At 45.7% G+C, this 25,646-nt stretch overlaps 1 long non-coding RNA gene across 5 annotated transcripts in view; it reads left to right on the top strand.

Annotated features, from left to right (window-relative positions):
• LOC128323877 (uncharacterized) overlaps window positions 1-25,646 on the top strand; it is a 206,957-nt gene that overhangs the window by 34,667 nt on the left and 146,644 nt on the right. For 3 of the 5 annotated variants that reach the window (XR_008306505.1, XR_008306504.1, XR_008306503.1), the window contains exons 3-4: window positions 1,608-1,648; window positions 10,198-10,293. This is a non-coding gene — a long non-coding RNA (uncharacterized LOC128323877). Of the gene's footprint in view, window positions 1-1,529; window positions 1,649-10,197; window positions 10,294-14,042; window positions 16,553-25,646 lie in introns of those variants that run through there. The other 2 variants (XR_008306507.1, XR_008306506.1) reach the window with 2 other exon arrangements.

The raw sequence follows: 25,646 nt of genomic DNA, 5'->3' as shown, positions 1-25,646 counted from the left end.
ACAAAGATGCATCCAGCTGTAGAGATGCTGAGTGATACAAACGAGGCAGTGATTGACTCTAAAGGTTGTGCAACAAAATATTAGATTAAGGGTACCATCATTTTTGTCCATGCCATTTTCATTTGTATTATTATTTGAAATATTCTGTTGCATCAAAACTCTAAAGCAAAATCTGATTTTTGTTAAATGCAGAATAAACAATGATGGGTGCCAATTACAATGATGGGTGCCAATCTGTCAGTTTCAAGTTATTTCAGAGACAATTGTGGGATCTTTTTTTGTGGAGGGGTACCAACACATTGGTCCACGTGTGTAAAAATGAAGCCATGCAACTTTGTAAACAGGCATATTGAGTGTGTTAAAGCAAATGCTATTAGAAATACATACTCTTCAAACATAGAAATTCAGTCTAGTGAGGCCTTGGACTTAATCCATAGTGATGTTTGTTGTCCCTTTCCAGTGAAACACTGGGGAGAAATTTGTATTTTATGGATTTTATTGATGCTTTTTCTTGGTGTGTGTGTGTGTGTGTGTGTGTGTGTGTATGCTGAAGGAGAAAAGTGAAGTATTGATAAAACTCACAGAGGTTGTTTTCACGTGCAGTCTATCCCAGACTAGGGAAGCCCGGTCTGGATTAGGCTGCATGTGAGAACTGCTAGTATTGGGCCCAATCCTGCTGGGGCAGTACTGCCTAGTCCAGCTTTTAACCTGGGTTAAGAGTGCATGTATGTGGGCTGCTTGCAACCCATCTCCTGGGGCAATCCCCCCTATGCACTGCACTTGGCACATGGTGCATTGTGGGATATTTGGAGACTGGGATGTGTCAACCCAGCTCTGTAGTGATTGCTCATTTGGGAACATGGTCTGTTCTCCTAGCAACAGTCCTGCAATCATCTGAGGGGGAAGGTGAGTGAAGTACAGACTTGCCCCACCTGCCCAGTTGTGTGAATGATTTCAAAGAGTAAGTGAGCAGAGTCACTAAAGGGTTCAGGAAGAAACCTTAGACTTTGCGTACTGACAATGGCAGTGAATATTGTGGAAATGACATTGAAAAGTATTTAAAGGAACAGGGAATTATGCACGAAAGAATGTTCCCTATACTCCAGAACTAAACAGAGTAGCTGAGAGGAAAAATAGGACTTTTCTTGAAATGTGCAGAAGCATGCTGCTTGATGCAGGACTGGAAAATAAGTACTGGGGGCGGGGGTAGAAGCTATTAAGTCAGCAATTTATCTACAAAACATATTACCTACTAAAACCAAAGATTTAACTCCTTTTGAATTGTGAAATGGAAGAAAACCCGGTTTAAAGCACAAAATTTTGGGGAAGTAAAGCGTACACATACATCCCCAAGGAGCAAAGGGGAAAATTGGATTGTAGAAGTGAGGAAGGAATATTTGTGGGATATGAATTGGGCAGTAAAAATTATAGAATACTCAGCCCTTCTACAGACATTATCAAGTTGCACAGTGTTGCTTACTTTGAAAAACAGAAATCTAATGCCAATACAATGTCTAATTGTGATTTAGTTTTTCCAGCAGGTGAAGAAGCTGAACAGAAACTACAATGTCAAAATAAAGAAGTAATCATCTTTCTTGATGTTGCAGAGATATCTGATCAAGAAGCGGTGACTGAACCACAATTAGAGGTGAGGCATTCAAATAGGATTAATAAAGGGATTCCCCCATAAGATCCTCTTTTGAGGCAAGAGAGGAGAAAATACCTGAATCCATAGACTGGCATAAAATAAAAGGAATACCCAGTTTGGATACACATAAGTGGATACAGACTGCTAAGGAAGAGACAGGTTCATTTCATAAGAATAAGACACGGATACTTGTAAATCTTTCCAGAAAACAGAAGATCTATAGGATGCAAATGGATGTTTACCATTAAGCATGATCAAAAAGGAGACATTCAAAGATACAAAGCCAGGTTGGTTGCTAAGGGATATGCACAGAAATATGGTGAGGACTATGAAGAGACCTTTGCACCAGTAGTTAAGTACACGTCAATTAGACTGTTACTTGCAATTGCTGCATCTAAGGGAATGGATGTGCATCATCCAGATGTGTAAAGATTGCATTTTTATACATTGATACCAAAGAGGATATATATACAGCAACCTCCAGGTTTTGAGGAGTTAGGTAAAGAAACTCTTGTGTGTAAACTACAGAAAAGTATATACAGCCTTAAACAAGCAGCCAGAGCCTGGAATGGTAAATTAAGTCAATTGCTTCTGGAAGAAGGATTTAGACAAGGAAAAGCTGATCCTTGTCTGTACACTAGAAATAGAAATGGAAGATGGACATATGTTCTCACATATGTAGATGATCTGATTGCCATCAAGATCAGAAAGATTATGATGAGATAGTGAAGAATTTAAATAAAGAAGTAGAAATTAAAGATTTTGGGCAAAATATCTTATTATCGGGATACAAATAAAAAGGCAAGATTACTCAGAGGCAAAAGATAATAAATGAGTGTCTTGGTTTAACAGAGACAAATGAGAGGTGTTCTCCAATGGGAATGGGTTTCTTAAAAGAGAAGGAATCCAATGAGTCTCTGGAAAGCAATGAAAACTACAGAATTACAACTGTATCACACCGTGATATTGCAGCAGCAGTTGGAATATTGTGTAGGAAAATGAATTCACCAACAAAGAAGGACTGGATTGCACTTAAAAGAATTGCACATTATTTAAAAGGTACAAATTCACATCTGGAATTAGCACTGCCAGCATGTGAGCAACCCAAATTAGTAGGATACATAGATGCTGACTGGGCTGAAGATAGAGAGGGCAGAAAGTCAACGATTGGCAATGTATTTTTCTACGAAGGAGGAGCAATCTTATGGTTAAGCAAGAAACAATCTATTGTAGCTTTATCTTTAACTGAAGCTGAGTATATGTCCATGGCACAAGCTTGTAAAGAGGTTATTTGGTTGCATAAACTTCTAGAAGATTTTGGAGTAGTTGCATTGAAGTCTACTATAACGTATGAAGGCAAAGTTATATTATCCTGTCACAAAGTGAGAAGGTTACACAGAGAAGTAAATATATTGGTGTGAAATACTATTTTGTAAGAGAATTACAAGAGAAAAATATTATTGATATTAAATATTGTGCTTCAGAATAAATGGTTGAAGATATACAGATAAAATCATTAACCAGGGAACAGTTTCAAAGTTTGCAGATGGCAACTGGGCTTATAAATGAAGGAACATGCAAAAAGTACAAATAACTAGACTATACTACAGTACAGCAGCAGCAACATAGGAAACTACATTTTACTGCTTCAGACTAGGGCTGCCATATGGAAAAGCGGACTGGTCTCCTGTACCTTTAAGAGATCTACCAGAGAGGGAATTTTCAGCAGGTGCAGATTTTCTTCCCCCTGCATGATAAGCTGCACCTGCTGAAATTCCCTCTTTGGTGCATCTCTTAAAGATACGGGAGACCTGTCCACTTTACCATACGGCAGCCCTTCATCAGACCATTGGTCTGTTTAGATCAGTATTGTCTGTATCTGGGATTCTCAAACATCTGGACTCCCAGATGTTATTGGACTACCACTACCATAATTCCCAGCTGCCAAAGCCATTGCAACTGGGAATTATTGGAGCTGTAGTCCAACAAGATCTGGGGATCCAAATCTGAGAACCCGTGCTCTGTACTAAATAGCAGCAGCTCTCCAGGATTTCAGAAGGGGTCATTCTCAGCCCTACCTAGAGACACCAGTGATTGAACCTGGGATGGAGCAAGACTTCTGAGTATCCAAGGGAGGGTTCCAAATGGTGGTGGTCTTTCCCACTAGCTGCTACCTGACTCTTTATTTGAGGGTGCCAGGGATTGAATGCAAAATCTTCTACATATAAAACATGTGCTCTAACAATGAGCTATGGCTCATTGAATTCTATTTCTTTGAATTCTGTTTCTCCAGAATTCTATTTCTTTGTAACCTCTACTCTGACAATGATTTATCTTGAATACTCTCCCCAGAGAAATTTGATGGGTTTCCTCTTTGTCTGTTTGTAAACAACCGCCACTACAACAACTATTTATATACCGCTTTTCAACAAAAAAGTTTCCAAAGTGGTTTACATAGAGAAATAATAATAAATAAGATGGATCCCTGTGCCCGAAGGGCTCACAGTCTAAAAAGCAATATAAGACAGACACCAGCAACAGCCACTGGAAGTACTGTGCTGGGGCTAGATAGGGCCAGTTACTCTCCCCCTGCTAAATAAAGAGCATCACCTCATTAAAAAGGTGCCTCTTTGCACAGTTAGCAGGGGTATGCCCACTTAACAGAAGCTGAACATGGCTTTTATACAGTATGGCTTTTTAATTTGGACGTTTTATCAGCCAAATTACAATTTTGGATTTTTACTTTGATGATTTTAGTATTGTATTTTAATTTTTATTCTAAATTTATTGTTGGCTGTCTTGGCTTTTTTGACAGGTAATTTTTTTCAAAAAGCACCAATGAAATAAATATGTATTTGTTATGAATTTCTGGAAAGCATATTATAAATTCACAAAATTTATGGCAAAATTTTGGACTGTTGTGCATATAACTGTAAATGCATGTACAGAAAACATTTCTAAGCTTTCTTTACTCTCCACTAGGTGGAGGCAAATTCATTTTTTAGAAAATAAAACGTAACCCTTAATTCTGAAATCTGCCATCTGCACTGATGTTCAGTTTGCTTCTGGACACTGTTTCTTGACAGTGTTAGCTCTATATCAGTCCACGACCAACAATATATTCAATGGGCAATATTTGCTTTGTTATGCATATCTTTGTGAAGGGAGACAATGGGTAGATGCCACATACACTCTGTTACAAAGGAGCTACCTTATATTGAGTCAGACTATTGGTCCATCTAGCTCAGTATTGTCTACATTGACAATACAGGTGGTGACTCTCCAAGGTTAGAAGTATTTCCCAATCCTACCTAGAGATATCAGGGATTGAACTTAGGGCCTTCTGCATGCAAAGCAGGTGCCTTACTGCTGAGCTATGGCCCTATCCCCACAAGTTGTTTAGTAGAGATTGTTACTGGAATCTCTGCTAAGCAAGCCTTGTTATTATTTACATGTCTATACCACCCTTCTTCCTAATGTCTCAGAGTGGTGAGCAACACATTAAAAAGAACAATCCCCAGATTTCAGTAATCATCCTCAAAATAAGGCAGACCCACAGCTACAACCACTAAAAGGAAAGCAGGGGGCTACTCATTTGCCAGAAGCCTGGATAAAGAGGGCAGTCTTCATTCTCCTCCAAAAGACTGGGAATGAGGGAGTCACGCAGATCTCCTTCAAGAGCACCTAGGGGGCAGTTACCGAAAAGGCCCTGTCCCACATGCTTGAAAATGGAGCTTCAGCAGGTGTCTGCATGTGGAGCAGAGCCCTCACAGCCAACATAGACATCTGGTTAGATTCAGCTCGGAGCAGATGTTCTTTAAGGTACCTGGGACCCAAGTCATATAGGACTTTACAGTACCTTGAACGGATACCAGAAGCATATTGGCAGCCAGCACAGTTTATTCCGTAGAGGTGTAATATGTGCAGTGTGGATAATGTTTTCAAATGTTAACTCCCTGCAAGAAATGGGATTGCCATATCATATGTTTTCCAGGCAGCTCCTGTGCTTTTAACAGGTGCCTGGCAGGAAAAATGTGACCTCTTGAATTCATACTTATCATGGAGATGTAACAACGATACTTTGAGCCACTCTGCATAAGTTGATATGGAAGACTGAAAAGCATAAAACAAATAAATATTGGGTGCCATGTAACACTGTGGTAACTGTGATTCCTGCTCACTGGAGAGCAGCAATGCCTCCACACTGAAAGGAGCTAGATTGGAAAGAGCTTGAGATTTTCCAGGGAATGCTAACAGAAAACTAGGACTGTCCCCCAGAAAACAGGGGTAGTTTAGTTTTTATTTAGAAAACACACAGGCTGCTACTTTTTTCTGCCTACGAATGTATGCAGGGGAAGATGGATAGAGGAGAATTAGTGGACTATTAGAGAAACCTCTCTGCCATTGTTGATCCGCCCACTGGGGAACCTTCTAAGGAAAGCCAGACTTTGCCAGAACATAATGGCTGACGTGATGCACAACAATATGAGTCTGAGACAGCTCTGATGCCGTGCGCGTCATCATCACCAGAAGGCAGCCCCAATGCTGCAAGGAACAAGTGGTTATGCAATCAGCACTATTGCAGGTACTGTCATTGTCGCGAATGGAGTGCCGATTGCCAGGCAGGGCTGCTTTACGGGTCTGCAGCAGCTCCGACATGGTGCACAGTGGTGTCGTACTGCTGCACAGCACGCCAGCCAGTTTCAAAACCACTGCTGTAGTTGCAATACAAGTTAGACAAAGAGGTTGTTCACACGACCACAAGGGGCTGGGCTGAGGGGAAGGCAGGAAACTACCTGCTTCCTCGCAGATGTCCATTTGCCCATCAGAACTCTGTAGCCTGAGTTGCAGAGCTGATCACCACTGGGCTAGCTCAGTGGTGATCAGGAGGGAAGCGAGCCAGGGCTGCCAGACATCCCACAATGCACCACATGAGCAGCGGGGTGCATTGGGGAAGCTCCACGTCGCCTGGTTGCTCCCCCCCACCAGCTCTCTAATAAAGATGTCTGCCAGCAGCCCGGAAGCAACTGCAGACAGTATGGAATCCTAGACTAGCAGAAAGGGAGGTAGGAAGCATGTGCTTGTCTTCCTACCGCACTTTAGACCTTGGTAGCCGATCAGGGAAGGAGCAGCAGGATCGGGAGCAATTGTGGAGCCCCAGATGACCAGCCTTACCTGGGCTAGCCCTGTCTGACCCAGGTAGGGCTGTTCGTGAGAATGGGCTCTTATTCTGGAAGGGGTGAAGGAGGAGGAGCAGCCCCAACCTGTGTAAATTGTGCCTGGCTTCACTTGGGGCCTGACCTCCTGCAGCTGAGCAGGCTGCCAATAACAAAGGACTCATTCATAAGGACCAAAAAAGCCTCAGGCTCCGTTATCCTAGTTGGCCGGTGCTGAGCAAGGCTTTGAGCACCTCTTTGAGAATGACGGGGGACTTGCTGTTTCTTTCCTTGCCAAGAGCACTTCTTTTTATGTTTTCCTTTTTAAGTGTCTCAAGAGCATAGTTTAAACAATCCCATATTGCTCTCTCTGCCAAAGTCCCCACTTCATATGCAAGTCAGCCAGGAAATTATGTATCAAAAGGAACCAGCCACAAATGCTTATTAAGGAAATGCAGGGGGCAGGTGTGTCGAGTTTGACGAGCAGGCAAAGCTTCTCATGAAAACAGAGAATGTTGATCAGAAATCCTGGAAATACACACACATTGCATATTGCAAGGTCAACATCACCAGGATCCCTGTTAGGGTACCAGATCATATTGAATGTGTGTACTTAAGTTTGGGATCAGGGATAGATTGGGACTTCTGTTGGTGTACCGAGCACCCTGCTGCCCAACAGAATCCCGTACTGAGCTCACAGACTTGGTTGCGGAACTTGCGTTGGAGTCTCCCAGACTTTTGGTGCTGGGGGACTTCACTTTGTCCGAGGCAGCTCAGGAGTTCATAGTGGCCATGACAACTATGGGCCTATCCCAAGTGGTCTCTGGACATATTGCAGGTCACACCCTTGATTTGGTATTTTACTCTGATCAGGGTAGTGTTCCATGGGTGGGGACTCCTATGATTTCTCCATTGTCATGGGTGGACCACCATCTGGTTAAGGTTAGGCTTACAACTACTTCCTACCTCTGCAGGGGTGAAGGGCTTATTACAATGGTCCACCTGAAGGGGTTATTGGATCCAATAGGATTCCAAAAAGCCTTGGAGGGATTTACTGTTGGCTCTGCCGGTGATCCTGTTGATGCCCTGGTGGAGAACTGGAACAACAGTACCACCAGGGCAGTAGACATGATTGTCTCTAAATGTCCCCTCCAACCTGCTTTGAAATTGGCCCCTTGGTATACGGAAGATCTACGGGGGCAGAAGCAGCAAGATAGTTGACTGGAGCACATGTGGAGAAAGACTCGACTCGAATCTAGATTACGACACAGAGCACATTTAAAGATCTATGCTCAGGCAATATGTGCGGCACAGAAGCGGTTCTTTTCTGCCCATATTGCGTCTGCAAGATCACGTCCAGTGGAGTTGTTCAGGGTTGTGAGGGGGCTAGTATGTGCCCCACTTCCTTGAATCAGAATTTGGAGCCATCAGTTACCCGCTGTGATGTTTTAAATGAGTTATTAGCAGACAAAATCTTTTGTATTTGGGCCGACTTAGATGGAGACTGCACAATTACTGCGGTATCTGAACTGGAGTTGGGAGTGGGAGGCACTGTCTTACAGTGGTTCCAAGCCTACCTCTTGGACAGATTCCAGATGGTGGAATAATTCCAGATGGAGTCACAAACTGAAACTGATCCAGCCCAACCATATAAGAGGCTGGATCGGTTTCAGTTTGTGACTCCTGAGGATGTGGACAAGCTGCTTGGAGTGATGAGGCGTACCACTTGTTCTCTTGACCCTTGGCCAACATGGCTTGTTCTATCTAGCAGGGAGGCTGTTGTAGGAAGCCTGGTAGAAATAATAAATGCTTCTCTGAGGGAGGGCAGGATGCCTCCTTGTCTTAAGGAGGCAATAATTAGACTTCTTCTAAGAAGCCTGCATTAGATCCCTCAGAGTTGAGCAACTATAGACCTGTCTCCAACCTCCCATGGCTGGACAAGGTAATTGAGAGGGTGGTGGCCTCTCAGCTCCAGGTGGTTTTGGGGGAAACTGATTATCTAGACCCATTTCAAACCGGCTTTTGAGCAGGCTATGGGGTGGAGACTGCCTTGGTCGGCCTGATGGATGATCTCCAATTGGGAACTGACAGAGGAAGTGTGTCTCTGTTGGTCCTTTTGGATCTCTTGGTAACTTTCGATATTATTGACCAAAGTATCCTTCTGGAATGTCTGAGAGAGTTGGGGTTGGGAGGCACTGTTTTACAGTGGTTCTGCTCCTACCTCTTGGACAGATTCCAGATGGTGTCAATTGGAGACTGTTGCTCTTTGAAATCTAACCTCATGTGTGGCGTCCTTCAGGGCTCCATGCTGTCTCCAGTGCTCTTTAACATCTACATGAAACCGCTGGGAGAGATCATCAGGGGATTTGGAGCTGGGTGTTATCAGTATGCTGATGACAACCAGATATACTTCTCCATGTCAACATCATCAGGAGATGGCATAACCTCCCTAAATGCCTGCCTGGAAGCAGTAATGGGCTGGATGAGGGAGAATAAACTGAATCTAGATAAGATGGAGGTACTTATTGTGCAGGGTCAGAACTCCAGAGACGATTTTGATCTCCCTGTTCTAGATGGGGTCACACTTCCCCAAAAGGAACAAGTATGCAGTCTAGGAGTGCTTCTGGATCCACATCTCTCCCTGGTATCCCAGGTTGAGGCGGTGGTCAGAGGTGCTTTCTATTAGCTTCGGCTGATGTGCCAGTTGCGCCCGTTTCTTGAGATGAACAACCTCAAAACAGTGGTACATATGTTGGTAATCTCCAGACTTGATTTCTGCAATGCACTCTATGTGGAGCTGCCTTTGTATGTCGTCTTGGAAACTCCAGTTGGTACAGAATGCAGCAACCAGGTTGTTCTCTGGGTCATCTTTGGGTCATCAACCGCCCTGAGCCATTTTTGGAAGGGCAGTATAGAAATCGAATGAATGAATAAATAAATAAATAAATAAAATCTTGGAGAGACCACAGTACTCCTTTGTTGATAGAACTATACTGGCTGCCAATAGGTTTCCGGGCAAAATACAGAGTGCTGGTTATAACCTATAAAGTCCTAAACGGCTTAGGTCCTGGGTATTTAAGAGAACATCTTCTTCATTATCACCCCCACTGCCCACTGAGGTCATCTGGAGAGCTCTGTCTCCAGTTGCCGCCAGCTCAGCTGGTGGCCACACAGGGACGGGCCTTCTTGGTTGCTGCCCCGAACCTGTGGAATGTGCTCCCTACTGAAATACAATCCTCCCCATCTCTGACAGTTTTTAAAAAGCACTTGAAAACCCACCTCTTCAGCCAAGCTTTTCCAGCTTTTTAAACTTTTAAAGTTTCAACCTGTTTTTAATGTTTAGATTGCCTTAATTGTTTTAAGATTTTGTGTATGTTTTGACTTGCTTTACAGTGTTGTTAACTGCCCAGAGATGAACGTTTGGGGCAGTGTACAAATCTGACAAACAAACAAACATCAAGGATCGGCAGAAACTGGAGTTCAACACAGGTGTAGTATATGGATGGTGGGTGGGGTGTTCTGGTGTTTTTGTTTTTGCGTTGTTGTGAGTATATTAGATGGTGTAGGAGTAGAGGGAATGCAAATCCTTGCTGTCAGAATAGAAAGGGGAAGGGGAAGGGGAAGGGGAGGGGGTGCCGTGCTGGGTGCTCTGACCCAGTGGGCGAGGCTGACATAGGAATATAGGAAGCTGCCATATACTGAGTCAGACCATAGGTCCATCTAGCTCAGTATTGTCTACACAGGAGCGGGGAGGGCCAATGAGATGGCCAATTGCTCTTTTCCTCTGGTGTCAGTTTGTATTGGGCTGCCACTGCTCTGTAACATCCAATATAGCTTACCCTTTCTCTTGATGTCGTGACGTTGTGTGTCTCAATCTGCTCCCCTGCCAGTGGCAGCCAATGACCTAGTTTTATTTAAAAGATTTCTAGGCTGCTTTTCAGTTGAAGCTTCCAAGGTAATTTATAGGGCAAAACGGTAGAAATGAATAAGAACCAACGATTTAAGATGCTCAAATCATGCTCTTGAATGGTCTGGGAGCATCTGTTGCATTATGTGGGCTGGCACAATAGCTCAGTGGCAGAGCATCTGCTTTGCATTCAGAAGGCCCTGTGTTCACTCCCTGGCAGCAAAAGAGCCAGCATGGTGTAGTGGTTAGAGTGCTGGACTAGGACTGGGGAGACCCGAGTTCAAATCCCCATTCAGCCATGATACTAGCTGGGTGACTCTGGGCCAGTCACTTCTCTCTCAGCCTAACCTACTTCACAGGGTTGTTGTGAGGAGAAACTCAAGTATGTAGTACACTGCTCTGGGCTCCTTGGAGGAAGAGCGGGATATAAATGTAAATAAATAATAACATAAATAAATAATCTCCAGGTAGGGCTTGGAGAGACTCCTGCCAGAAACCTTGGAGTTTCTGCCAGTCCGTGTAGACAATAAGAACATAAGAACAGCCCTGATGGATCAAGCCCAAGGCCCATCCACTCCAGCATTCTTTTTCACACAGTGGCCCACCAGATGCTGCTGAGAAGCCCACTCTCTTGCTGTTGCTCCCCTGCAACTGGTATTTAGAGGCATCTTGCTTCTGAGGCTGGAAGTGGCCTATAGCTACCAGAGAGTAGCTGTTGATAGACCTGTCCTCCCCGAATTTGTCTAATACTGAGCTAGATGGGCCAACAGTCTGTCTCAGTGTAAGGCAGATTCCCATGTTCCTATGTTCCTAACAACATGACCAATTTAAAAGCCTGCCAGCAGTAAAAGCAGCTGCTAAAAACAGAAATATAAGCAACAACAACAAAATGAGAAACGGCAGAAATGACATTATCTCTCAAAAGCTCAAGGGAATAGAAGTGTCTTAATTTGATGCTGAAAGGCAGGGGCAGAGCCACTATTGGGTAACGGATTCAAAAAATCCAGGCGGCCCCATTTGGAACTGAAATTGGCCCGGACTGCATTGGCAGCACAGCCGGAGTGACTCTCCCTGCCTTAAAGGCAGGGAGAGCCGCTCCTGGTCTTGCTGCCAATGCAGCAGGGCCGATCAATCTCCCTCCCAAATGGGGCCGTGCAGCCCCGTTTGGGAGGGAGACCACGCCCCTGTGTCTGACATCAGATGCAGACGGCGGGGCTAGGCGGCCGCTGCAGTAGCCACACGCAGGCCACCGCCAGCATCACTACGCTCCTGCTGAAAGGGCAATGAGGCTAGTGCCAGCTTAAGGTCCTGGGGGTGGGAAAACATTCCACATCTGGGATGTCACCACTGAGAAGCCACTATCCTGCATATTGTGGGTGAATTTATGCCTGCCTCACATCTGAAGGCAGCAGAACCTGGAACATAAGTGGAGCAAGGATAGAGAAACACAATATTGTGATGTTAGGACATGGGTAAGTTGTCAAGATGTTGCAGAGCGGGAACTGGACATTCAGTGGGTGATATTGGTGATAGGTCATATCTTTGCACACCTTAATGTCTAATTGCAGCATGGAATTATATCATGGTGGGCTACTCTGAGCATCTTTGCTTCACTAGATTTCGACTGCTTGCTGACTATAAATGTTGCTGGCAAGAAACCTCCTCCCCCACTGGGAATTCAAAATGTGTCAGCAGGTTGGGCCCAAAGGGAATGTAACCTTTGCTTGAACAAAAAGTGTTCTTTACTCATCTGGCATTGGGTCAAATATACTGAAGTAAGTTATAAAAAGAGTGGGGACCTTCTGGGTTTCACTTGTACATGACATGAGTTGCAAAGAAAAAGATCAACTCTTAATTGAACACTTCATTAAGTATTTCTCTTTGGAGATACAAATATAATAGTAGCAAAACTAATGTGGTGAATAATCGTGATATTTTTGTACACACAGCAATAGATTCTGATCAGTTTCACATTCAGGGCAACAGGGGTACAAAATGACTTCAACGCAACCTTATGCAGACATTACTAAAAAGAAAAGAAAAAGCTGTATGTGAGTACAGCTGTCCAAAATTGTTGTGGACGTCCCACTCTGGCATGTCATTCGCCCTCCACCAGTGCTCTTCATGGTTACAGTGGTGTTTGGCTGAAGAGAGACATGCCATAACTGTTATGATGAGTGTTTCTGTGATTGGTAGGCTAAAGAGCCCAAGCCTGCTGATCACGGAAATGCCCGCCATCATGGTTATGGCATTTTCCTCTTCAGACAAACCTTGTCATAACCATGAACAGCACTGACAGGGTGGACGCATTCACACATAATGTGAAACTGCAGTTACATGGGGCAGAGGTTTGAATTTGCAAACATTCGAAAGTGTGAAACCGCGGTTTCATGGCAAAAGCAACCTGGGGTTTGCCTCACCAAACTCCAGTTTGAACGTTTGGTTTCTAGTGAGTTTTGCCGTAGGGACAGGCACTCCAGGAACTGCTCTCCCTGTCTTGGTGACTGCTGTGAAGAAGCTGTCAAAGCATGTCCTCTGCTAGCCTGTCCACCCATTTGAACATGCCCATCTTTATTTTTGCCTGGAATGGCGACTCCACTCTACTGGGGTTGTACACAACCGGGGCTCCAGCTACCGCAGTTCCTCGTGGCAGCAGATCTCCACACAGCACAACACTGCCCCAAACCTAGGAAATTTGAATGAGAGTAAAGATCTATCCCCAGTCCTGGTGTTTTCCCGTCTGTTCACCCAGCTATGACCAGACACATGGAGTGTCAAAATCTCCTTTGGGTGTATGAAAGGCTTCCCTGGAGAGGAGGGGGTGGCTGTGTAAACGTTATATCATTAACCAGAGAGAATGGGGGCCCCAACCAAGTGAAGCCCCCTCTTTTAGATCACTCAACTTATGAGCACACAGTCTGATGGAAGACCTAAGGTTAGCAAGCCTAAGGTCCTCCCCAGTGGACTGGCCTTCTCATGAGAGTGCTAGTCCAAAAGCGGCAAGCCGCCATGGGGGCAGGAGTGTGGTTTGGTCTCTATGGACTGCTTTGCCAGAGTGAGCCATCACAAGATTATCCTAGGTCATAGTGGGCCAGTCCTGAGAATCCTTTGCCCTCCCACATATACATATTCCCTCCTAGGAAGTCAATATGTTCCCTTCCCTTTCCTGAGCAACAGTGCCCCTCAGCATCCTCCCACTGCCAGAAATTGTGCTTGTGTGAGACTGTTCTGTTGCAGGGCTCTTACGAGGGTGGTGGTGCAACCACTGTCAGAGGAAGGGCTTGCATGGCATGGCATTTAAAGGGATTTAAATGCCCTTTCCCTGCTGAAGGTGGGTGATCCATTCCGGAAAGGCATGATTGCGCTCAGCACACCCACTTGAAGATCACGGCCAATGACTGCTGCCCTGGAGACATCCTAATGCCTTGCCCACAGTCTGGCGATGCAAATGCTAAGAAGCTTGCTGGGATGAGGCCTCGGTGGACCAGGAAGAAGGAGGGCCTCCCCTGCCCTGAATACGGAGGTTGCTGGGCTGCAGTTGGACGGACACCTGTGATGTGATTCATGGTTCGAAAAATTAACTGCGGGTTCGGCAACCTCCAGTTTCACGTTACGTGCGAATGCAGCTGATGTGTGTGAGTGACACATTGGGGCAGGACTTCCTGAGTGCTTTTGGGCAGTTGTACTTGTGTACAGTTTTGTATATTTTAAAAAAATGCCTGAATAAGGCCACTGTTGGTATACAATGCAATTTTTTTTTAAAAGGTAATGCAAGTGAGGAAGGTGCTATTCACATTAAAGTTGGGAAATACATGGAACATGCTGTTGTAGAAGACAGAAATGAAAGCTTTGTTAATTTTTCCGCCTGCCTCTGTGGGTCAGTTTGACTCCACTCTCTGGGCAAAGGTTAAAGAAGACAGAACTTAATTTTGAGGATGTGCTGACAAGTTCTCCCAGCCATAATCTCCTGGAACTATTTCTGACAGCTACTGACCTCTTCCTCCGCTGGAACAGATAAGGGGCATTGTGAAGTGGCTAGATTAAGCTGTTCTTCCTGGCTGATCCCAGTTATTTGATACCACTTATCAGCCAATGGAGAAGAAAAAGGCAATTTATGGATTTGTGTGTCCAACAAGCAAGGATAAGCTGGTGCCAAGGCAATTGGTAACGGCCAACTTTAGCTCCTTCAGCTTGCACTTTAAAAGCTTGGCTCTGTGGTCACTTATGAGTTGCTTCCAGGATTGGCGTGTTTAAAGCCCGGATAGGTTATCCAGCTCAACCTAGGAACATAGGAAGCTGCCATATACTGAGTCAGACCATTGGTCTATCTAGCTCATTATTGTCTTCACAGACTGGCAGCGGCCTCTCCAAGGTTGCAGGCAGGAATCTCTCTCTCACCCCACTAGCATACCAGACTCACTGGCCCATATGATGCGCAGCATTGCAGCTCCTAATGCTGCACACCAGACTGCTGGGGACTCTGAATCCAGCCCCAACGGTGGTAAGTATGGGCAAGAGCACTACCAGCACTTCTGCAGTCCCCCCTTCTTCGAAATGGAGAAAACTGGGTGCAGCTCAGGGACGAAGCGAAGGAGAGGATGCCGGCGCTGCGAGGAGGAAGAGGCGGAGGGGAATCAAGAAGGGGCCGGAATGGTGCTGCTAGAATGGCCTGAGAAAGCAAGGGATGGCCCAGTCATGGGATGAGGCTGCTGTTGTGGCTCTGTATGATTCCCTATTCTGGCTAGCATGCACCCAAATGATTATCCCGCTGAAGCTCTGTATGGGAAGAGCACCTGCCTGCAGAATCTGCTGCCAGTCTGTGTAGACAATACTGAGCTCAATGGTCTGACTTGGTATGTGGCAGTTTTACATGTTCCTATGTAAGACTGCAGAAGTGCTGCTAGCACTATGGCCAATTCTTACCAGCATCAGGGCCGTGTTTAGACTCTGCAGCAGCCCAGAGCGCAGCATTACAAAGAGCTGTAATGCAGTGCATCATGTGGGCGAACAATCGTGTGCAAGTACATAGCTGTCTGCCTCCGTCATTCATCTGTTAAAAGGTATAATGTATTTTATATGGTTTTGGAAAATGCATGACTTGAGGCATATAAAGAGTTCGGAAAACAAGCAGATTAAACCAAAAACAAGGAATATTCAGAAAAGAATAACATGATGGACACAGTCTCAAGGATCAGGTTTGTCAAGCATCTGCAGAGGTCTTAGCAGGGGGCCAACAGCTAAGTGAAGCCTCCAGTAATATTTGCTGGATGGCAGTTATTGTAAAGTCTCCTCCTCCTCCTCCCTGACAAAATTCTTTCTCCTGCCCTCTCTTTCTTCCTAAGTCATTGGCCTAAGTCATTGTGAGTCTGAGGTGATACACTAAATGTTGCCTTGCCCCATATGCCCCTGGTGGGGGCCATCCCCCTTTCAAAATCAATGATCCCCATCGCTCGTTGAGGTCAGCTGGAGAGGTCCATCTCCAGTTACCACCGGTGCGTCTGCTAGCGACTCAGAACTGGGCCTTTTCTGTAGTTGCTCCTGGTCTATGGAATTCACTCCTGGCAGATATCTGCAGTTTAGGCTTGCTGTCAGCCTTTAAGAGAGCCCTAAAAACTTATTTGTTTGGCCTGGCCTTCCATGGCTTGTAAAACTTTTTTTAAAAAAGTATTTTAATTGGTTTTAAATGGTTTTAATTGTTTTTGAATTATTTTTATATTGTTTATAGCACTGTGTTTTGAATTGTATGTTTTTATGTCTTTTTAAAAGTTGTTGTACACCACCCAGAGCCTCTGGATGGGGCGGTTTATAAATGTAATAAATAAATAAACAAACAAACAAACAAATAAATAAAATTCTTACATTTGAAAGTGGCGCAGGAGGCGGGGAGGGGGGAAGCTTGCCAGCAGCCACCTCTGATCTCCTCTTGCTTCTTTCAAGCTTTGCAATGAGTGTGAGGAGGGGCACTCCTTGCAAAGTTTGCAAAGGTTAGATCAGGCCCAAAGAGCTGTTCCAATGGTGTTGCCAGGGGGCATCTTGCTGGCACCCCAATAATTTGCTGCCTGAAGCCACTGCCTCCCTCATGTAAGGTCCGCCTCAAGCTAGCTGATCAAACCCTCTCAGGCATTCTAGAATTTCTGAACCCTTGAAATACTACCACCTTGGAAAGAATTAACACTGTCAGGGCCAGGCCTGCCATGAAGCGGCCTGCTTTAGGAAGCAGGATTTGGGGCATTCGTCAAATGTGCTTATTTGACTTGGAAGTGAACTTGCTTCGTGTTCTTGTATGTGTACAGAGGGAGAACCAAATGAAAATCCTGAATTTCACATGTGCTTCTTTAAGCAGTTATAAAAATCAATAGTTTCCTGTTAATAGAAAAATGAAGGAAAGAGGAGAGATTTCAAAGAAGGAAAGAAGTGGTGGTGTGATTTGATTAGAAAGAAAGGGAAAGGGGGATGAAGGAAGGGGGTGCTGTGCCATTTGGTGCACTGAAATGTTTTGGCAGCTAAATGTTTTGGGCCAGTACTGCACATAACATTGCTCAGTATGTCATCCAATATTCAGAATCTGGAATCTGGCAGATGACACTTGATGCTTTTGTGCATTGCATTGTCTGCTAAAGGAAGAATTTGGTCCATTGAATTTGTTTATCATGCCTCTTTAATTGTAGCATTTCCCTAGTGGGGGGAAATATTACCCTTCGTTAACCTACTGCCAGAAAAGGCAGACTTCCAGTTAAAAGCTTCATTTCCAGTCTATTGCTGCTTTGAAAAACTGCACAAAAATATTTGCATGTGACATTAAGGTTGTGCAGGCCTTGAGAAACATGATTTGAGGCTCTTGAGAATGCTTCCCAGGAATATTTGAAATTAATAGGAAAATCGTTTGTGTGGTGTGTGAGAGAGAACTAGTTTGCCCTGAGAACATTATGATGGTTATGTACATAAATGTGAGAAAAAGAAAATAGCTTTAATAATACAACTTTGAGGAGACCTACCAGATAACATTAGTGACTCATATAGCTCATTATTCTATTCCCAGCACTTAAAATTTGCTGCCTCTTGATTTAAAACATTCAGGAACATGGGAGAGACCACTCACTCAGGGCCGCAGTTGTGAGAACAATCCCCACAGCTACTGCTACCATGTTGCCCCGTCATTCTGTCTCCTTAGTCCAACAGAGCCTGGTAGGGGGCAGGAAGAACCACACAGATATAGCCTTCGGTTTCACATGCTGCAGCAGCCTCTGAGGGGGTGGCTGTGAGGGAGGGCAACACACTTTGGCTACTCAGGATCTATCAGATATAGGCATCATTCGCTTCAGCCAGGGTCTCAGCTCTGGTGTGCTCTTTCTCCTCCTCCTCTCCTCCTCCGAGAGGGTCTTCTCTGGGTCAGAATCTGGGTGGGTCCTGGCAACCTTGCAGTGCACATTTGGGCAGGGGGACTGGGAACTTTATGAAAAAGGAGAGCAGGTCCTTACTTGCTCTCCAGTGCCCCATGCAGCTTCCTTCTGGGGTGGCGGGTGCCCCTAGAAGCCCCGCGCAGCATCAGCATGCACATGGCACATTTGCATGGTCAGCGTGGTGTTGCTGACCATGCAAATGGTGCCCATGCATGCACGGATGCCATGTATGTGCTGACACCGCGTGGGACTTTCAGGGACGCACACTGCCCCAGCAGGAAGCTTCATGGGGGGGTGAAGAGCAGGTAAAGATCTCCTCTCCTTTTTTTAAAAGTTCCCGGTCCCACTGCCCAAAAAGTGCTCGAACCATGGTTCGAACCTCAGTTCATGCACATCCCTAGCAGACATGTGGCACAGGCTTTTGTGAAGGCAGGCGGCGGTGGTGGTGGCGGCACCCTGAGCCAGGGGGCTGACGGTAACCTCCCTACGCCCTGATTCTAACTAAATTTATTGAAATAAACTCAAGGTCTGAAGTGGGTTTCAGATCTTGGTTTATTTCAAGGAATTTGGATAGAATTAATTAAGATCAGAGTGTTTGGATATCAAAACCAATTACTGCAACTGGAGGTAGAATTTTTCCAAGGCTTGAGTGGGCAAGGGGGTGGAGAGTGCACACTCCCAAGATTTGGGGAATCAAGATTTAACCATGCCCCAAGGGGGACTTAGCTCTTCCCTCACCAAATGGCATTCCTGACTCCCAGGAAATAGTTGTACCATTGTAGATATAGGCACTGCAGTCCCCAGCATGTTTACTCAGAAGTAAGCTCCACTGAGCTCAATGAGGTTTACTCCCCAGTAGTCTGCTTAGGATGATTGCATCCTTATCTGTATGCACTCAAAATTTGGAAACGAAGCCTGCCTCTGTCCTCCTGGTGTGGTCCTGTAAGAACGCAGACAAGGGGAGGAAATCTTTGGCTAACCTTGAAGTCAGGTTGTTATGACTATTCTCTACGAAGCAGTAATTTGAGTGCAAATTGAGCCAAGAAACCGAGCGATGTTCAGCTCAAACTGATAAAGCCGTTGAATGGTCTCTTCTTGGGTCTTGAGTGAATGAAGTTTAACCAGCAAGATATGTTAATGGGAAACACATCCACAGAACACTCACTTTGACTACAAACGTCGGGCCTTCAGCCAAGCAAAATACTATTTGGGATTTTCTCAGTGTGTTTTTACATTTTATCCCAGAATGCTAGTCTGGGGGCATAATTGTGCAGCTCAGCAGGAGGGGGAAGAGTTTAAATGAAATATTATATTTGGCTCTCCTTTAAATGACAGCCAAGATAAGTATGTGGGCTATTGCGGCGGCTTTTCAAACTGTGTTTTGGGGAACCCTGAGATTCCTCGATGGGAAGATCAATCAAGGCAGACGAAGCTCCCTGAAAGATAGATGGCCTGCCACTGCCCGTCTTTCCCTGCAATATGCAGCCATGGGGGAGTGTTCGTCTGTGTACCTTGGTTCACGTTGAGGCCTAAGAGGTACGTCTGGTCAGGGTACCCCATGAACTGACTATGCCTTCTGGATTACTCTCAGAATCCGCATCAGCATGAGCCCTATTGAGACATTATGTTGTGCATGATGTCTGCATCTGTACATGTTTTTGTTTGGATGACTGTACATTTGTTCACCTTAAAAGTGAATCTGGGTAATAGGCTCCCTCAAATGTAGGATTCAGATAGGAAGTGTACTTCTGTAGGAATGTTGAGTATAATTTGTGAGTGCATATTGATCTGTATGTGCATACACTATACACATAATTTATGTGCTTTAACCTTAATGTGTGAACAATGCTATGTACACAGGAGCAGGGCGTAGCCAGGTTGGAGTGGGCCCAGAGAGAAGATTTTGAAATGCTCCCCCCACCACTGAAGCTCAGCTCATGAAGTAAAGAAATCTTAAAAGAGGCTGTATAGTGGTAACAAAGAGTATAGCATCTATCGCCCTGAGCCTTTTGGAAGGGCGGTATAAAAGTTTTAATAATAAATAATATCTATCTATCTATCTATCTATCTATCTATCTATCTATCTATCTATCTATCTATCTCAGCTCCAGGTCTTAACACTCAGGTCAATTTCAGAGGATAAATACAACTGAAGGAAGCCCGGGTGGGTGCGTGGCTTGGGGAGTCAGTCATGTGACTTGCCGGGGGGGGGGGGAGGCAGTGGGCCCTCAGACAACTGTCTCCCCTTGCCCTATTATAGTTATACCCCTGCACAGGAGTATCATGGCAGGCACATTGTTGTGGAAATGTTTCCAGAAGCCACTGGCTACAGGAGAGCTTGACTTTATAGCCCAATTCAGATATTATGCTGTACAAGTGTGCATATGTCTGTACACTCATACATGTGCTTGTGTGAATGACTGTACCTGTGTTCATTTTAGAAGTGAACCTGGGCACAGGCCCTTCAAATGCATGGTACAGATAGGAAGCATACGTCTATGCCTGTGTTTGGCATAACATGTGAATGACTGTAACTGTGTACAGATCTGTACACTCATTGTATGAGTGTTGGGCATGATGTGTGAATGGGCCTTATACCTCTTGGCTAGACTTTCTCTTTTATTTTGCTCCTTACGAGATTGGGTTTAGCAGCCAACTATCTAAATAGCACTACCACAGGTTAAAGTATCCCAATTCTAGCACTTCTAAGGAAGTAGGGAACTGGAGAAAGGTAGCAGTGGTCTCCTTCAGAGTAAGAGTCTCAGAGACTTCAAAGTGCCATGTGCCCCCACTGACTGCTCAGCCTACATGACCATGCTCCAAGATGGAGAGGAGGAGTCATTGCCAATCTGCCTGCCTGGTAGGCTGAGTTGAGCCTGCCAGCACCATAGAGAGGGGGATGCAGGGCCTGGTGCCAGTTGGCACCATCCCTGCCTAGACCACCTTATCCCTTTTTGGCTAAGGGTCTGTAGAAGTCAAGAGAGGATCTATCCTAATAGGAAGCCATACATCTAAAGGAATTTCCCTCCTGTCTTACTGAGGGCAAAAGAAACAAATACCTGCATTTGGAAGATATATCTGACCATGTGGTTTTTTGTAATGATATTTCCTGTATTTTCTTCTTCTTCTTGAGTCTAAGATGAAAACAAATTGAAACAACAGAGGGAGCTCTTGTCTTACAATTCAAGGAGATCCCTGCCCCCGTCCCTCATGTGAGCTTTGCACCCAGTGTTAGGACATTTTCATAAGCGATGCTTAAAGCTGAGATAGCTTACATTAGCAGGAACATTTCCAGACAGGGCTTTTAGCTTGCTTCTCCTCTGGAATGGTGGGTGTGCATTCACATATTGTCCAGATTTACTCCAAAGTCCCTGTGAGCTATCGAGGAACACTCCAGACCAGTGCTCACTCTATTTTTTTTTCATCTGGGTGCAGAATGAGTTTTGTTCTGGGTGGCGGTATCAAGGCAGCATGTTCGCACATATATTCAGAGTGGGACCTTTCCGATTCAATCTGAGCGGGATCTAAAATTAACTGAGCGGACATCAAAAAATGTGTGCTCATGTACATGCACATGCCTTAGCGGGAACATGGACATGATTCGGGTTTTTTTTGTTGAGCATTAGAGCATAGCCTGATTTATGTCCAAGGTAAAATAAAATAAATCCATTTTTTGCATCGTTTTTTTGGAGCAAATTCGAACTTGCAGCAAAGGTCCTCAGTAAATCCTGTTGTCTGGCATTACCTGCTCCAGGTAAGGCTGGAAGTCTAGACACAGTTCTTGGCTGTAACAACTACTGAAGCTGGTGAGACTACTGTGAGTGTAACTGGATATGACATCGGGAGAGTCATGATAGGATCTTCTGTTTAAGAAGCATAATAGCAGCTCAGGGGAGAAGGTGCATCTGACCCGGATCGTGGTGCTGGGATGTGCTTGTGTGTTAACTCTTTCCATATGTGCCCCCTGCTGGCCTCCTGAATGACAACCCAGGCCCGGGCCAATTGCAGCCCGGCTCGGGCCTCCGTGCATGCATGGAGGTAATGAAAATGGCCTCCACGCATGTGCAGAGGCTCAAAATGGGCTGCAGCCGGTCCAGGCTGTTTTTAAGGAGGCTGGTGGGAAGTTTGGAGAAATCCTAAAGGATTCCGCTTTACAAGTATCCCCGAACCGGCCCAGAGGCAGGTTCTTAAAATTGAGCCCGATCCGGTTCGAACTCAGACCGGCACCCCCGTTTGGCAGGCCGGTGTTGTTCGAGCTCGGACTGGCCAAACCAGGCGAGCTCGATTTGAACCATGGTTTGAATCGAGCCAGCTTGCACATCCCTAGACTGTAGGTGCATATAAATGTGAGCTGGGAATTAAGACTGCAATCATATGCACTCTGACAAACACAGGAAGCTCCCATTGACTGACTCAGACCATCAATTCATCTAGCTCAATATTTTTGACACTGACTGGCAGGGGCTCTCTAGGGTTTCAAATGGGTCTTTTTCTGCCTTATTTGGAGATGCCAGGGATTGAACCTGGGACCTTGTGCATGCAAAACAGATGCTCTATTACTGAGCTATAGCCCCTGTGCATAAGGAGTTAAACACCAATGAAAACAGTGGAATCTTCTTCTCAGTTAACCCACACAGGATTGCACTGAATATGTTCTGGTCCCCTACCGTATGGCAATAAAGTGTGGGATATTCAAAGCTTTTGCGCATAACCCAAGCACAATCATACTCCCTTATACATGCTGCTACAGGCTTTCTCAATACTTCCTAGTATTTTCTTACCTTCTGTACACATGACAAGCTGGGACTTTGTGCAATTTTCAGAGTGCCACCTGCTGGCCAGCTCTTGCATTCTCAGAAGAACCCATCCTTTTCATCATTCCGTTTTTGTGACTGGGAAAAAAGAGCAAGCTATTCCTGCCAAGAGTTGGCTAGCAAGTGGCTCTGCAAAAATCACACAAGGTTCCTGGTTGGTGTGTGTATAGACATTAAGTCTGCAATGAGACTCGGCATGTCCCACATGTGTTTTTACTTATAAAATGTGGGAGGAAATGCAAGCACAAAGTCTGAAACTGTTTGAACCATAAGTGCAAGATAGCAGAAGTGTGAGATTGACTGTTTTTACATACACTAACAATACTTGCTTTAGTGAAGGGATGATTTCCTGAAGTAGCAATCACTCACTCACTCACTCACAATCAACCAATAAAAATAATAAATTAAATATGCAGGATGAAAGCTGTATTTTCTAGAGCAGAGGTAGACAACATTGGCTCTCCAGCTGTTATTGAACTATAGTTCCCATCATCCCCAACCACAATAAATGGTGGCTGGGGATGATGGGAGTTGTAGCTCAACAATAGCTGGAGATCTGATGGGCAGGGACACAGCTCCAGCGGTCTTCTGTGACCCGCAGCGGGCCCAGGCTTTGGCTGTGGAGCTGACGGAGGAGGGACAGAGCCCTGAAAGGGCTGAAGGGGAGGTGTGTGAGGATAACATCAGCAGAACACCTCCCGAAGGGAGGGGGCCTGAGTGGGAGGAGGGAGAGGCATTGGCAGCAGCTGTAAAGGATAAACAATTACAGGGAATAAAGAGGGGCGTTGGCACCATAATGGGGGGGGGATGCATAGCCTGTGAGGAGGCATATAAGGAGTGGGCCAGGGATGAGAGGGTGGCTGGTGGCAGGTCCCCAGAGAGGGACAGACACAAGGAACAAGCAGCCTGGGATGGAGGAGGCACAAGGTGACACTCAACCCCCTCCCCGTCCCTGCTCTGAGGCTGGACCCGGTAAGCCTAGCTACTCTGGGTAAAGGGGACAAGGATGTGTAGCCAGACAGGAAACATGATTCCACCCCCCCCACTTTATTTTTGAGTGGTGGCAGCAGACCTGACCACAAAGCCTTTGCCTTGCCTTTGACTTTACACTTGCTGCTGTGTCATTGTCCTCCTCCTCACCCTCATTTCTTCTCCTCCTTGCCCTCATTTCTCCTCCTCCTCAACCTCATTTCTCCTCCTCCTCCTCACCCTCACCCTCATTTCTCCTCCTCTTTTTTCCTTCAGCAGATGGACAGTTAGGTGAGAGGAGAAGAGAAGCTTCAGTGGCACGGGGTGCAGGACGAGAGTGCCAGCCAGCTCACTGGCTGCTCTGGCTGTCTGCCTGCCCCCTCTTCCAGCGTATGGCTGGGAGCCAGAAGCAGGAAGAGCGGGCAGCCAGAGCAGCTGGTGGGCCAGAGGACAAGGGGCAGAGGCAGCAGTGGAGGGTGAGACAGGTGGGCACATGCCAGTGGTGGCAGTGAGCAGTAGGAGGAGCCGCTGGCTGGTGGGATATTGGTGGAGGGAGATGATAGAGGGCCTCAGGGGTGTAGCGGGCCCGTGTTCCAAGGAACACTGGCTGCTCCACCCCTATGCATTTTCTGGACTATGAGATTTGCAATGGGTAAAACATTGCAAAATGTGACGGAATAGTGCAATGGTTTAAAACCATTAAAGTGTTATTCAATACTTCATTGTAGGCTGGTGGCCATTAATATTTTCTGCCCATTGCAACATGTTTTCAAGACAGGACTGTCCATATTCTCCTTGAAATGCATTTATTTGCCCCTCCTCCTGCTCCATTTTGGGCCAATGGAATTATGATGGGGGTGACATGATAACTTTTTGGGTGACTTCCTGGCTGCCTTGCGCAAATCTGCTGGCAGGCGGGGAGTGCTGTTCCAAAACAAAAATCTTACTCGGTCTTGCATCATGCCAGTTTTGCACAAGGGAAAAATTAAAAACAGAAAAGAGGGGGAGTGGGGTGCATGAGGAGATCCTTTGGAGTGGCAGAACAAGGGAACTGCTTATTTGGGGTTGGAAGCAAAAGGGAATCCTGTGGCGAGCCAGGAAGGGGGAAAGACAGGAACTGGCACGCCTCCAGAGAAACAAACAAACAAACAAACAAACAAACAAACAAATAGGAGGGAGGAGGTGGAGGGGAGGGAAGCGCTCCCCCAGTGAGGGCTGTGGGATTGCACAGAAGTAAATGATTTAGTTCAATGGGCTTCCCCTTCAGTAAAATTGCACAAGAAAGGGTTGGATTCAGAAATCTGCTCAGCTGCACTTCCATCCCCTTCGATGCTGACAAGCTCAAGTTATATTGGAAGCAAGCGGAGGAGGAGGGTGGTGTGGGGTTTGGGAACTGTGGGGAGGAAAAGAGGGGAAAGCTGAGATTTCTCCCTGCCTGTTTCTCTCCCTGCGGCAAGGGGGCGGAGGAAGCAAGCACAGGTGGGGTAAGGGCGGGGCAAAGAACTGTCCTTCCTGCAACACGCTGCAACACATAAACTCCGTTGCAAGCCTCCATACCATGGAAGAATACAGCTGATTTCCTGCAACGCAATTACCACATTATAAGGCCATAACGCATCATTAAAATTCAAAACAAGGCATTGGCAATATGGAAGGCACCCTGCTGACAGCGCAGCGAGCGCGATATCAAAACACTGGCAATATGGAGGGGCACTTATGGGACACATGGCAACATGTAATCTGGAATACGCC

This window comes from Hemicordylus capensis, chromosome 4 (genome assembly GCF_027244095.1).
Source record: "Hemicordylus capensis ecotype Gifberg chromosome 4, rHemCap1.1.pri, whole genome shotgun sequence".
Taxonomy (NCBI): Eukaryota; Metazoa; Chordata; class Lepidosauria; order Squamata; family Cordylidae; genus Hemicordylus; species Hemicordylus capensis.
The sequence above is the reverse complement of the archived record's forward strand: the minus strand, read 5'-3'. Positions and strand labels throughout refer to the sequence as shown.